The sequence below is a fragment of the Bos javanicus genome, chromosome X (genome assembly GCF_032452875.1).
Source record: "Bos javanicus breed banteng chromosome X, ARS-OSU_banteng_1.0, whole genome shotgun sequence".
NCBI lineage: Eukaryota > Metazoa > Chordata > Mammalia > Artiodactyla > Bovidae > Bos > Bos javanicus.
The window spans coordinates 45999441-46014316 of NC_083897.1; positions in this window are offsets into that span (position 1 = coordinate 45999441).

The window sequence follows — 14876 nt, forward strand, 5'->3', positions numbered from 1 at the left end:
CTAGCATGCACAAACCTTATGGGTGAGCACTTCTACATCTGGTATACAGTCAAACTCTTGCCCTAAGAGACGTATACAAGAATATTCATAGGAGGATTATCTGTGGTAACAAGGTCCTGGAAAGATTCAAATGTGTAATAACAGTACACTGGATATATGAAGTGTGTTATATTCACAAAATCGATTACAACAATTTACGTGAAAGAATGAATTTAATAGATATAATATTAGGCAAAAATCAAGTTTATAAAATATATATTATGCTTTGTTCTAGTAAATGTTAAGTTCAAAAACAGAAAAGGTTAAACTATATTGTCTAGGGATGCATATTTAAGTAATAAAGTTTTAAATAAATAAAAATTACATGTCACTGCAGAAGTGGTCACATGTAGAGGGTAGAGCTTACATGATCAGGGGCACAGGAATACTGTTCAGAGGACTAATAGAGTTGGTAGTTTTCTATTTATTGATCTGAATAGTGGTTACTCATTCATTAAACTGAGTATATATATTTTTACTGTCTTCTGTATGTAGATATTAATCCAAAATCAGTTTAAAAAGAAGAAAGACTCAAAATTAATGAGCTAAGCCTGCTCATAACTTAAGATGTTAGAAAGAGAGCATCTGAATAAATCAACAGGAAACAGAAGGGGAAAAGAACCTAAAATCAGGAATTAATGAAAATAAGGCATAAAACAGAGATGAAAAATAATGTCAAAATGTGCTTAAGAAGGACTAAAAGAAGATAATAAAATGCTAGCAAAATTGATCAAGAAGAAAAGGGACAAAAGTGTTGTATTAGGAATGAAAAAGTGGGCATGAATCAGGTATAACAGAAATGAAGCAGATAAAAAGAAAGTACAGAAGCAGATAAAAAGAAAGTACAAACAATGCAATGCCAAGTTTAAAGACACGGATGAAATGAATAAGAAGCATATAAGCACCGATAAATAAATAACTCACAGAGAAACAGAAAATCTAAACAGTTTTATAATGATTAAAGAAATTAAAGCAGTATTTTTAAAATATTTGATTAAAGAATGATTAGGACCCAGGTGATTTTATAAGAGAGTTCTATCATACATTAAAGGAACAGACAATTCAATCCTTACACAAACTACTACAGAGAACAGAAAAATAAGAAACACTCTCCCATGCATTTTATGAGATAATACCAAAAAAAAAAAAAAAAAGACAAGTATAATACAAAAAAAGGAAACTCAGAAACTTATCAACCATCATGAGCACAGAATTAATTTAAAGATCCACTGCAATTCTCCCCCAAATCCTAACAGATTATTTGTGCGTATGCATGCCCGTGTGTGTATGTGTGTGTAACTTGGTAAAGCAAAGGATCAGAAATAGACAAGATATTCCACAAGAGTAAGATGAGGAAACTTGCCCTACCAATTTTCAAGATTTACTATAGGCTATATTAATAAATATAATATAATATTAGAGCAAGGATGGACATACAGAACAATGAAACAAAACAGACAATCCAGAATAGATCCATGTAAAAGTGGAAACGTGACTTATGACAGAGGAAACATTGTAGATCAATGTGAAAGAAACAGACCCTGCATTAAAAGCTATAAGGATAAATGGTTATCCATATGCAGCAATTAAGCCAGGAGAAGATATTTTAAAGACATATAATCAAGAAAGGATTATCATACAAATATATGAAGAACTCTGACCAATCAGAAAGAAGAGACAGCCATACCAAAAGAAATGTGCAAAAGACATGGACAGGAATATCACAGAGGATGAATACAAATGTCCTGTGAACATATGAAATGGCTTCAGCCTCACTTATATTCAAGGAAAAGCTTCAGAAAGCAAATGAGATGCAATTACATACCAATCAAAATTAGAAATACTAACAATATAGATAACAGCAAGTTTTCAAGAGGTTGTAAAGCTACAGGAAGTCTCATGCTAGTGCTAGTGAAAGAATACACAGGTAAAAATGGCTTTGGAAAACAGTTTGACATTGCTTAGTCGCAGCAGTCAACCTGAGCATTTACTGTAACTCAGGAATTCTATAGCTACAACTATAACTAAAACTAAGCGATTCTACTTCTAGATACATACTCTGAAGAAATTCTTTGCACATGTGCTGGGGGGGGGGGTAATGTATTAAGATGCCCATTGTAGTTGTGTAAGGCCAGGTTCCCTAGAAAACAGAGGCTAAGGCAAAAGTTTATATGCTTAGGCTTTACTGAGGAATACAATGAGGGAAGCAAAAGGGAGAGGAAAAAAAAGTAAAATACCTGAAATAAGTGATAAAAAGTTTTTTAAAAATGCAGTGACTATAAAAAAAAATGCAGTGACTATACCAATGCAAACTGATACAGCCACTTTGAAGAACAGTATGGAGATTCCTTAATAAACTAGAAATAAAACTACCATATGACTGAGCAGTCCTGATACTGGGCATATACTCTGAGAAAACCACAATTCAAAAAGACACATGTACCTCAATATTCACTGCAGCACTATTTACAGTAGCCAGAACATGGAAGCAATCTAGATGTCCATCAGCAGGTGAATGGATAAAGAATCTGTAGTGCATATATACAATGGAATATTACTCAACCATAAAAAGGAACAAATTTCAGTCAGTTGTAGTGAGATGGATGAACCCAGATCCTATTATACAGAGTGAAGTAAGTCAGAAATAGAAAAACAAATATCATGTATTACATGTATATATGGGATCTAGAAAAAACAGTACTGATGAACCTATATACAAAGAAGAAATGGAGACACAGATGTAGAGAATGGACTGGTAAACACAGTGCAGGAAGGAGAGGGTAACACAAGTTGAGAAAGTAGAATTGACATACAAAAACTCTCATGTGTAAAACAGATAATTAGCAGGAAGCTGTTCTATAACACAGGGAGCCCAGCTTGGCACTCTGTAATGACCTGGAGGGTTGAAATTGGCGTGGGGAGGCTCAACAGGGAGGGATATATGTATATAATTATGACTGATTCTCACCAATGTATGGCAGAGACCACAACAACACTGTAAAGCAATTATCCTCCAATTTAAAAAAAAAAATAAGTAAAAAAGATAGTCTCTTTTTCTGGTTAGTGCCATTCATGTGTGCTCCTTCAGTTCAGTTCAGTTCAGTTGCTGAGTCGTGTCCGATTCTTTGTGACCCCATGAATCACAACAGGCCAGGCCTCCCTGTCCATCACCAAAACCCGGAGTTCACTCAGACTCACGTCCGTTGAGTCGGTGATGCCATCCAGCCATCTCATCCTCTGTTATCCCCTTTTCCGCCTGCCCCCAATCCCTCCCAGCATCACAGTCTTTTCCAATGAGTCAACTCTTCACATGAGGTGGCCAAAGTATAGGAGTTTCAGCTTTAGCATCATTCCTTCCAAAGAAATCCCAGGGCTGATCTCCTTCAGAATGGACTGGTTGGATCTCCTTGCAGTCCAAGGGACTCTCAAGAGTCTTCTCCAACAACACAGTTCAAAAGCATCAATTCTTCAGTGCTCAGCTTTCTTCACAGTCCAACTCTCACATCCATACATGACCACAGGAAAAACCATAGCCTTCACTAGACAGACCTTTGTTGGCAAAGTAATGTCTCTGCTTTTGAACATGCTATCTAGGTTGGTCATACTTTTTTTTCAAAAGAGTAAGCATCTTTTAATTTCATGGCTGCAGTCACCATCTGCAGTGATTTTGGAGCCCCCGAAAAATAAAGTCTGACACTGTTTCCACTGTTTCCCCACCTATTTCCCATGAAGTGATGGGACCGGATGCCATGATCTTCATTTTCTGAATGCTGAGCTGTAAGCCAACTTTTTCACTCTCCACTTCCACTTTCATCAAGAGGATTTTGAGTTCCTCTTCACTTTCCTCCATAAGGGTGGTGTCATCTGCATATCTGAGGTTATTGATATTTCTCCTGGCAATCTTGATTCCAGCTTGTGCTTCTTCCAGCCCAGCATTTCTCATGATGTACTCTGCATATAAGTTAAATAAGCAGGGTGACGATATACAGCCTTGACGTACTCCTTTTCCTATTTGGAACCAGTCTGTTGTTCCATGTCCAGTTCTAACTGTTGCTTCCTGGCCTGCATACAGATTTCTCAAGAGGCAGGTCAGGTGGTCTGGTATTCCCATATCTTTCAGAATTTTCCAGTTTATTGTGATCCACACAGTCAAAGGCTTTGGCATAGTCAATAAAGCAGAAGTAGATGTTTTTCTGGAACTCTCTTGCTTTTTCTATGATCCAGCAGATGTTGGCAATTTGATCTCTTGTTTCTCTGCATTTTCTAAAACCAGCTTGAACATCAGGAAGTTCACGGTTCACACACTGTTGAAGCCTGGCTTGGAGAATTTCCAACATTACTTTACTAGTGTGTGAAATGAGTGTAATTGTGCGGTAGTTTGAAGATTCTTTGGCATTGCCTTTCTTTGGGATTGGAATGAAAACTGACCTTTTCCAGTCCTCTGGCCACTGCTGAGTTTTCCAAATTTGCTGGCATATTGAGTGCAGCACTTTCACAGCATCATCTTTCAGGATTTGAAATAGCGCCACTGGAATTCCATCACCTCCAGTAGCTTTGTTCATAGTGATGTTTTCTAAGGCCCACTTGACTTCACATTCCAGGATGTCTGGCTCTAGGTCAGTGATCACACCATCGTGTTTATCTGGGATGTGAAGATCTTTTTGTACAGTTCTTCTGTGTATTCTTGCCATCTCTTCTTGATATCTTCTGCTTCTGTTAGATCAATACCATTTCTGTCCTTTATCGAGCCCATCTTTGCATGAAATGTTCCTTTGGTATCTCTAATTTTCTTGAAGAGATCCCTAGTTTTTCCCATTCTGTTGTTTTCCTCTATTTCTTTGCATTGATCTCTGAGGAAGGCTTTCTTATCTCTTCTTGCTATTCTTTGGAACTCTGTATTCAGATGCTTATATCTTTCCTTTTCTCCTTTGCTGTTCACTTTGCTTCTTTTCACAGCTATTTATAAGGCCTCCCCAGACAGCCATTTTGCTTTTTTGCATTTCTTTTCCATGGGGATGGTCTTGATCCCTGTCTCCTATATAATGTCACGAACCTCATTCCATAGTTCATCAGGCACTCTATCAGATCTAGGCCCTTAAATCTATTTCTCACTTCCACTGTATAATCATAAAGGATATGATTTAGGTTATACCTGAATGGTCTAGTGGTTTTCCCTACTTTCTTCAATTTAAGTCTGAATTTGGCAATAAGGAGTTCATGATCTGAGCCACAGTCAGCTCCTGGTCTTGTTTTTGTTGACTGTCTAGAGCTTCTCCATCTTTGGGTGCAAAGAATATAATCAATCTGATTTTGGTGTTGACCATTTGGTGATGTCCATGTGTAGAGTCTTCTCTTGTGTCGTTGGAAGAGGGCGTTTGCTATGACCAGTGCATTTTCTTGGCAAAACTCTATTAGTCTTTGCCCTACTTCATTCCATATTCCAAGGCCAAATTTGCCTGTTACTCCAGGTGTTTCTTGACTTCCTACTTTTGTGTGTGCTCCTTAGTCTGTGATAAAAACAGTTCCTGGCTCAGTGACCATAGAAATAGTATGAGCAGTTACTAGAGAGGAATGAAAGTAAGAAAAGGTTTGGTGGGAGGGACTGGCAGATCAGTAGAAGACCATTAAACTGAGGCTGGTGCAATATCATTATCATAGCAAGAAAAAAAAATTGGAATAGCCAAATATCTATATCATATTGGACTAGTATACTAAATTATCATACAGTCATATAATGGAATAGTATACAGTAGTAAAAAATGAACTACAGCTATACACATTAATGTTGATGAATCTACAGATTACCATGCTGAGCTAATGAAGCAAATCACAGAAGTGTATGATTATGTCAACTACAAATTGGCACTTACCAAGAGCATTGCCAGTGACTGAACAACAAAGGCATTTGCCATCTGCTTCTACAAAGACTAAACCCCATACTGCTATAGCTGTTGACCTTCAACAATCCCTGAGGGAGTTCAGGGTGGAGTGAATCACTCTGGGCTCCAGGGAATCTGGTGGGACAGGTCTTTAGATAGTTGGATATTTTTAGGAACAGATTTTATGATCTCAATCCTTGCATCTCCTCATATCTAGAGAAGCACTAAATCCCTTCATGGTGATATCAGATCCTCATGACTAACAAAAACCTTTTGTAAAATGAGTGCTTCATGGTATTGAACTCCCCCTTCACTGAAACCTTATATATTGTCTTTTCCCCACTGCCGCTTTGGAGCAGTCTCTCAGAGCTATCTAAGATGCTGCCTCCCGGACTGCAATCCTCATTTTGCCCCAAATAAAACTTAAGTCACAACTCCCAAGTTGTACATCCTTTTTTAGTCGACAGTTATGGCGACCACGAAGGGACCCAGTGTGGACTTCCTTCTTTCAACTGGACTCCATGAGGAACCAGAGCTTTGGTAGAAGCAGCGGCCCCTTGCACCTATCCGCCTCCTTGGGGATTGCAGACGAATTTGAGTAAGTCTCTCTTGGTTCTTGAATCTCCCATATTGGTTGAGATTCTGAGTTTTATTTGGCGGTGGAGCAGGTTACTTGTGCCCTCCTAGTAGGAAAGATACTAGGGGAGGCCCAGGTGAAACATCTGGGGCATACCCACTCATGGTCTAGACACTGAGTGGGGCTCGGTGGAAAGATACTGAAGAATCCCCACCCAGTCAAAAGATGCTGGGTGGGGGGTGGCTGAAAGATGCCAGAAGAATTGCCCACCCAGTGGGAAGGTACTGGGTAGGTGGGCTTGTTTGGAAAAAATCGAGGAATACCAGGGGCTCGGCTGATGCTGAGGTTGCTCCACTGTAGGGGACTGACTGGTCTTGATTGAATGGTTAAGTAAGAGGCTTATCTGACAGTTTTCCTCAATTTGACTGCCATTATAGAATTTGTCAGGATAAAAATGAGAAAAATACATGAGAGCTTTGCTCTGAACAAAAGGGACAAGACTCCTCCCGGCCAGTTTTGTTTTTCTCAGATGACTGAGAAATTTATGGGAGTGATGGAGGCCTAGTCCTCATACTGTGCAGTGGTCCCATAGGGAAACCCACTCATTAATTAAAATACTTGCTAGTCCGGGGTCACACATAAGGACTGGCCATTCAGTGACCTGAGCAGCCATGGTGGTCTTAGATTGCCAGAGGCAGAATCTGAGACACATAAGACAAGCTGAAATGACTCTGGGGTGACTCCTGGAGGAGTTAAGCTCACAAGCAGCACATGGGCCCACTAAACAATTTCACCAGTGATTTTTATCCCTGACAAAATCAGCTTAAAATGAGAAACAGAATCTCTCAAAAACAGAAGCAAAGGGGTGTCAAAAAGCCAGCCTCTAACACTCTAGCCAGATTCATGTACAATACATATGGAGGTCATACTTGCAAGTACCTAGTTAATTGGAGAAATCACACTAAAAGAGATCTCAACCTAAAATGGCCAAATTGGAGGGTTTTTTGTTTTTTGTTTTTTTTTGATATTCTAAAATTGATATTTTTGCATGCACAATTAGAAAAGGCCAGCCATGTTTTGACTGATATCTAGAAGCTTCTAAAACAGAAAATGATAGAGTAACTTCTTCGCAAAAAATCAACAAGAAATTGCTTGAAACTGTCAGAACTAAAAAGGCTGCTAGCACTGACTTTGCCAGGTCACAGGTCTAGTGGAACTGGGAAGTCATGTTTGACATTTATGCCATTTGATTTTTGCTTTGGGGGGCACTTCTGCCACTTGGCTTTTGATTTCTGGACATCTCTTTGCTTTTTATTTCATTTGGAGTGTGACTCCTAGGTGGTGAAGTTCTGGTTCGGTTTGGTTTACTAGTTTGGTTTCAGTACACAGACATCTGGTACAAATTGTTCAAGCTAATATGTGAATTGCTTACTCTAAGTTTCCACACCCCATCCTGGAACCCCTTAGGAAAACTTTTTAAATGACTGGTCAATCTATAGCTATGTTCCAATGACAAGAAAAAAGGCCTAAAAATATTAGATCTTTATTGACATAGGATAGGAAAATGGACTGAAGTCCCCTTACGTCCAGGACTTCCTCCTGTAATAAACATCCAGGGGCTGATCAAACTAAGACCCCTACTTCCCCAGAGGACAATCCCTTCTAGGACCAATCTGCCCTTGTTATCAGATCCAAGCTGAGCAATATCTGGTCTAAATTTCAGCTATAAAACTATGGTCACACAAAAAAAATATATACAATTTTTGACAGTGTGGTCACAATATTCTTTAGATTCCAGAGGAAGCTGGAAGAAAAAAGTATCTTTTTAAGAATTCTTGCCCTGAGGAAGTAACTCCTCCTATACCTTTAGACAAGAGCCACAGTGGCTCAGACAGTAAAGTGTCTGTCTGTAATATGGGAGACCCGGCTTCAATCCCTGGGTTGGGAAGATGCCCTGGAGAAGGAAATGGCAATCCACTCCAGTACCCTTGCCTGGAAAATCCCATGGATGAGGAGCCTGGTAGGCTATGGTCCATGGGGTCGCAGAGTTGGACACGACTAAGCGAGTTCATTTTCACTTTCATACCTTTAGACCAGAGCTTTCTGAATCATTTATCCATACTGAAACCAAAAGGAACAAAAAGGTGGGGGGGAAGCCTTTTAAAATCTTACTCCAACCATTTTTTTAATGCATAACTAAGTTTGGAAAACAAAGCTATAGGATCTCTTGTGTCTATTTGGATAGATGTATGTCTCAGTGTGTGTCTTTGTTTTTTTGATAATATTGTTGATTGCTGAGATCCGTTTATAAATGAGCTCTAATCTAATTGGCCTTAAAAAAATTAAGTGCTTACAAATCAAATAATTCTAAATACAAGAGAAAGTAACCTAAATGAATTTCAGGTTCACATGAACTGGGAAATATTCAGTATTAAATACCTGATATTAATGTTTGTTTGTTGATCTAAATAATATAGGCATGTCTAGGAGTAATTAACATTAAGCAGAATATTTTCATTGTACCTAGGTTTAATATAAGTTCAATATTATTATATCTGTTACAAGTTTCTCAGCAAGGAAATTACCTTGAGTGAAGAAACTTCTAAATGAAATGTAAATGAGATATGAGCCTTTAGGCAAACTCTATTAAGAATAATTGTGCAACAGTATACTAAACTCATATATATGGAATTTAGAAAGATGGTAACAATAACCCTGTGTATGAGACAGCAAAAGAGACACTGATGTATAGAACAGTCTTATGGACTCTGTGGGAGAGGGAGAGGGTGGCAAGATTTGGGAGAATGGCATTGAAACATGTAAAATATCATGTATGAAACTAGTTGCCAGTCCAGGTTCAATGCATGATACTGGATGCTTGGGGCTAGTGCACTGGGACGACCCAGAGGGATGGTATGTGGAGGGAGGAGGGAGGAGGGTTCAGGATGGGGAACACATGTATACCTGTGGCGGATTCATTTTGATATTTGGCAAAACTAATACAATTTTGTAAAGTTTAAACATAAAAAAAAAAAAAAGAATAATTGTGCATTAGGAATATCTGTCTAGTCTATCCATATTGGGGTAGCTTGTACTTCTAAGGGTTGTGCTAAATGAAGTGTTGGAAATCTATTGAATAACTAAGTCATTTCCAAATAAAATAAGATTTTGAAACATTTACTACTAAACACTGATTACCTCTTACAAAGAAACTGAAGAGATTTGGGATTAAAAATAAATGATGTTTGGTGCCATCCTAAAATGTTCTAAGAAAACCAAGGTTTTAGAAATTATCACTGGTATTTATGCTCACCAACCTATAAAATGCTAATATAAAAGTCAGTTCTTGGTTGCTTAAGTAAAGTAGGAAGTGTGTTCTTGGTAAAGAAGGTATGAGGAAATGGAATTGTGTTTTGTGAAGGGAAAAAGAAGTAAGTCTGACTTACATGTTGCTTTTTAGGATGGAAGAACACAGTAATGGGTACAGAAAGTGATAAGGTTTGTGAAAAGTGAACCATGAGGAAAGAGTTTTGTGTGTGTGTGTGTATATATATATATATATACACACACATACATACATACATACATGATTAGGACTAAGTTTAAAATAAATTTGATTAAGTTAACATTTTAAGTAAAGTAAGCTGGTGCAAACACTTGAATTTAGCTTTTCTCTCTGTTAAGAGGAAGCCTTTTCTTCAGATACTGAACTGCCTTTGATAATAGATTTAAGTTTCTTATCTCTTAAATGATCTGTTCTGAAATCCTTTCTTGTTACTTTGGCTAAGTGAATAGTACTGTTTCACAATGAATTATAATCCCATCTGACTGAGTGTTCTAAACCTTTTTGATATTTGTTGACAAAGCTTCTTAAATCATTCTAATGAAGAAGATTTCTAGCTAACTTCAGAGGGTCCCTGAAACATCCCAAAGAGATATATTACACTAAGTAGGCTCATTTAGTATACAGAATTACATGGGAGGTATTGTCAAGTGAGTAATAAGTCTTAGGTTATATTGTATGGCAATATGTTACTAATATAGATATCCTAGGATCTGTATGGAGTTCCTAAAATTTTGATATGTTTGGGTAAAATGTTATCAAGCATAATTCGAGTTACTATCTTAAAATATTGTCATAGCACTAACCAAGTTTCACAAAAATGCTTCCTCTTCAAGATTTATAAAAAGAACTTTTGGATAAATACCAGTTTCTGAACTGGGTAAAGATCCTAATGAGGGGCAGGGGAAGTCCTAAGATGACAGAAGAATAAGACGGGGAGACCACTTTGTCCCCCACAAATTCATCAAAAGATCATTTGAATGCTGAGCAAATACCACAAAATAACTTCTGAATGCTGGCAGAGGACACCAGGCACCCAGAAAGGCAGCCCGTTGTCTTCAAAAGGAGGTAGGACAAAATATAAAAGATAAAAAGAGAGACAAAAGAGTTAGGGACAGAGACCTGACCCGAGGAGGGAGTCTTAAAAGAGAAGTTTCCAAACACCAGGAGACCCTCTCACTGACAGGTATGTAGGGAGTTTTGGAATCTCAGAGGGCAACATAACTGGGAGAAAATAATAAATAATAAAACCCACAGATTACGGGTCTAACTACAACTCCCAGAGGAGAAGTAGCCAAGACGCTTGTGTCCACCACCAGCAAGTGGGGGCTGAACAGGGAGGCGTGGGCTGCACTGCTCAGGATAAGGACCAGGCCTGAATGCCCTGAGGGCAATCTGAGGGAGCTAACGTGAGATAGCAATCCAAACCGTGGGAAAGCCAGAGAGGGAAAAAAAAGAAAAAGAGAGAGAGAACTTTCCTGTGAAAAGCTATAACCTAAGGCACTGCCGGGCTGATCACAGAACAAAGGACTGAGCGAATACCAGACGAGAGCTAGCTGACTGCGGACTGGCCTATCCCCCGCCAGAGGCAGGGAGGCAGGCTGGTGCCAGTCAGAGCCAGAAGTAAAGGGGCAAACTCGGCCCCAGAGACGGTATCCTCTACCAAACTGCGAGCAAGCTCTCAGTCGCTAACCAAGTCTTTCTGGGATCCTGGACAGTTGACATCCATCAGGAGGGTCGCAGCCAGTGATCAGCTCCCCAGAAGAGATACGGCACACCTGAGGTGCCTTTGCGCACCCAGGAAACCGAGTGGCTGAGACCAGGGAGGTGATAAGATGCACTGCACCTGTGGAGTGTGTGCTCGCTAAGCACCTGGACACCTGAGCTGCTCAGACCTGGTAAGGGCACAAAATGCAGGCCCAACTGAGTCTGTGCCTTTGTGGAGTACCCGAGAAACTGAACCTGAGCAGCGCAGATCTGGGAAGTGCACGCAACCCAGGGCCCACCCCAGACAGCCCCCTGGCACAGCAACCTGGAGCCTAAAAAGTGTAGACCAGGAAAGCACACACGCCGTGACCGGGGGCAAACCCAGTGTGACCCAGACACTGTGAGCACTCCCCACACCCACCAATGATATTTGTTTGCAGTGTTACTCCCTCCCCGCAGCACAAAAAAAAACAAGTAAGCCTAAATAAATGACCACCTTTGCCCCCTTGTGTCAGGACCGAAGTTAGATACTGAAGAGATTTGCAAACAGAGGAAGCCAAAATAAGCGAAGAAGAGGGAACAGCTCTGGAAGTGACAGATGAAACAGATTAAAACACTGCAGTTAGCACTGGCTACATTGGAAGGGACCTATAGACCTTGACAAGAAGTGTAAGGTGGAACAAGGAATTATCTGAAACTGGACTGACCACACACTGCCCTCAACAGCTCCAGAGAAATTCCTAGTTATATTTTGCTATTATCATTTTTTAATTTCTTTCTTATTTTTGTTTTTTATTAATCCTTTAATTTTCAATTTTAAAACCTATTACCTTGAAAAAAAAGACCCTGTTTTTAAAGCAAATGTCATATTTTTTTAATATAATTTTTGCAATTTTTTTTTAATATTGTATTTTTGAGAGGCTAACCTCTACTCTAGATTTTTAATCTTTGATTTTTGGTATTTTTTTAATCAATTTTGTACCTTTAAGAATCCAATATTCGGTACACATTTTTACTTGGGAGTGTGATTACTGGTTTAATTGCTCTCTCCCCTTTGACTCTCTTTTTTTCTCCCCAGGTCACCTCTATCTCCTCCCTCCTCCTTCTCTTCTCTATTAACTCTGTGAATCTCTTTGGTGTTCCGGGCTGTGGAGAAAACTTAGGGAACTGATCACAGGCTAGACTGGTCTCTCTCATTTTGACTCCCCCTCTTCTCCTCCTGGTAACCTCTATCTCCTTCCTCCCTTTTCTCTTCTCTATAGAACTCTGTGAAACTCTCTGAGTGTTCCAGACTGCGGAGAACAAATAGGGAATTGATTACTGGCTAGACTGCTCTCTCCCCTTTTGATTTCCCCTATTCTCCTCCTGGTCACCTCTATCTCCCTCCTCCCTCTTCTCTTCTCCATGTAACTCTGTGAACCTCTCTGAATGTCCCTCACTGTGGATAATCTTTTCACCATTAACCTAGATGTTTTGTCATTGGTGCTGTATGGATGGAGAAGTTTTGAGGCTACTATAAGAATAAGACTGAAAGCCAGAGGCAGGAGGCCTAAATCCAAAACTTGAGATCACCAGAAATCTCCCGACTCCAGGGACAATTAATTTACAAAAGCTCATCCAAAAGCCTCCATACCTACACTGAAACTAAGCTCCCCACAAAAGCCAACAAGTTTCAGAGCAAGACATACCAAGCTAATTCTCCAACAAAGCAGGAACATAACCCCAAGCACAAAAATACAGGCAGCCAAAGTCACACCAAACCCATAGGCACATCAAAACTCACTACTGGACACTTCACTGCACTCCAGAGAGAAGAGATCCAGCTCCACCGTCCAGAACACTGATGCAAGCTTTCCTACCAGGAAACCTTGAAAAGTCACTCATCCAACCCCACCCACAGGGAGGAACCTCCACAATAAAGAGAAACCATAAACTTCCATCATACAAAAAGGCCACCCCAAACACAGCAACCTATACAAGATGAAAAGGCACAGAAATATTCAGCAAGTAAAGGAACATGATAAAAGCCCACCAGACTGAACAAAAGAGGAGGAGATAGGAAATCTAACTGAAAAAGAATTCAGAATAATGACAGTAAAAGTGATCCAAAATCATGACAACAAAATGGAGTTAGATAAATAGTCTGGAGACAAGGATTGAGAAGATGCAAGTAAAGTTTAACAAGGACATAGAAGAAATAAAAAAGGGTCAATCAATAATGAATAATGCAATAGCTGAGATCAAAAGCCCTCTGGAGGGATCCAACAGTAGAATAACAGAGGCAGAAGATGGGGTAAGTGAGGTGGAAGACAGAATGGTGGAACTAAATGAAGCAGAGAGGAAAAAAGACTTAAAAGAAATGAGGACAACCTCAGAGACCTTTGGGACAATGTCAAACGCCCCAACATTCAAATCATAGGAGTCCCAAAAGAAGAAGACAAAAAGAAATGCCATGAAAAAATACCTGAGGAGATAATAGTTGAAATCTTCCCTAAAATGGGGAAGGAAATAGCCACCCAAGTCAAAGAAACCCAGAGAGTCTGAAACAGGATAAGCCCAAGGTGAAACACCCCAAGGCACATATTGATCAAATTAACGAAGATCAAACACAAAGAACAAATATTAAAAGCAGCAAGGGAAAAACAATTAACCCACAAGGGGATCCCCATAAGGATAACAGCTGATCTTTCAATAGAAACTCTTCAAGCCAGGAGGAATGGCAGGACATAATTAAAGTGATGAAGGAGAAAAACCTACAACCCAGATTACTGTACCCAGAAAGGATCTCATTCAAATATGAAGGAGAAATCAAAAGCTTTACAGACAAACAAAAGCTCAGAGAATTCAGTATCACCAAACCAGCTCTCCAACAAATGCTAAAGGATCTTCCCTAGACAAGAAACACAGAAAAGGTTTATAAATTCGAACCCAAAACAACAAAGTAAATGACAACAGGATGAAACTTATCAATAATTACCTTAAATGTAAATGGGTTGAATGCCCCAACCAAAAGACAAAGACTGGCTGAATGGATACAAAAACAAGACCCCTATATATGCTGTCTACAAGAGACCCACCTCAAAACAAGGGAAACATACAGACTGAAAGTGAAGGGCTGGAAAAACATACTTCACTCAAATGGAGACCAAAAGAAAGCAGAAGTAGTAATACTCATATCAGACAATATAAACTTTGAAACAAAGGCCATGAAAAGAGACAAAGAAGGATACTACATATTGATCAAAGGAGCAATCGTAGAATAAGATAAACAATTATAAATATACATGCACCCAACATAGGAACTCTGCAATATGTAAGGCAAATGCTAACA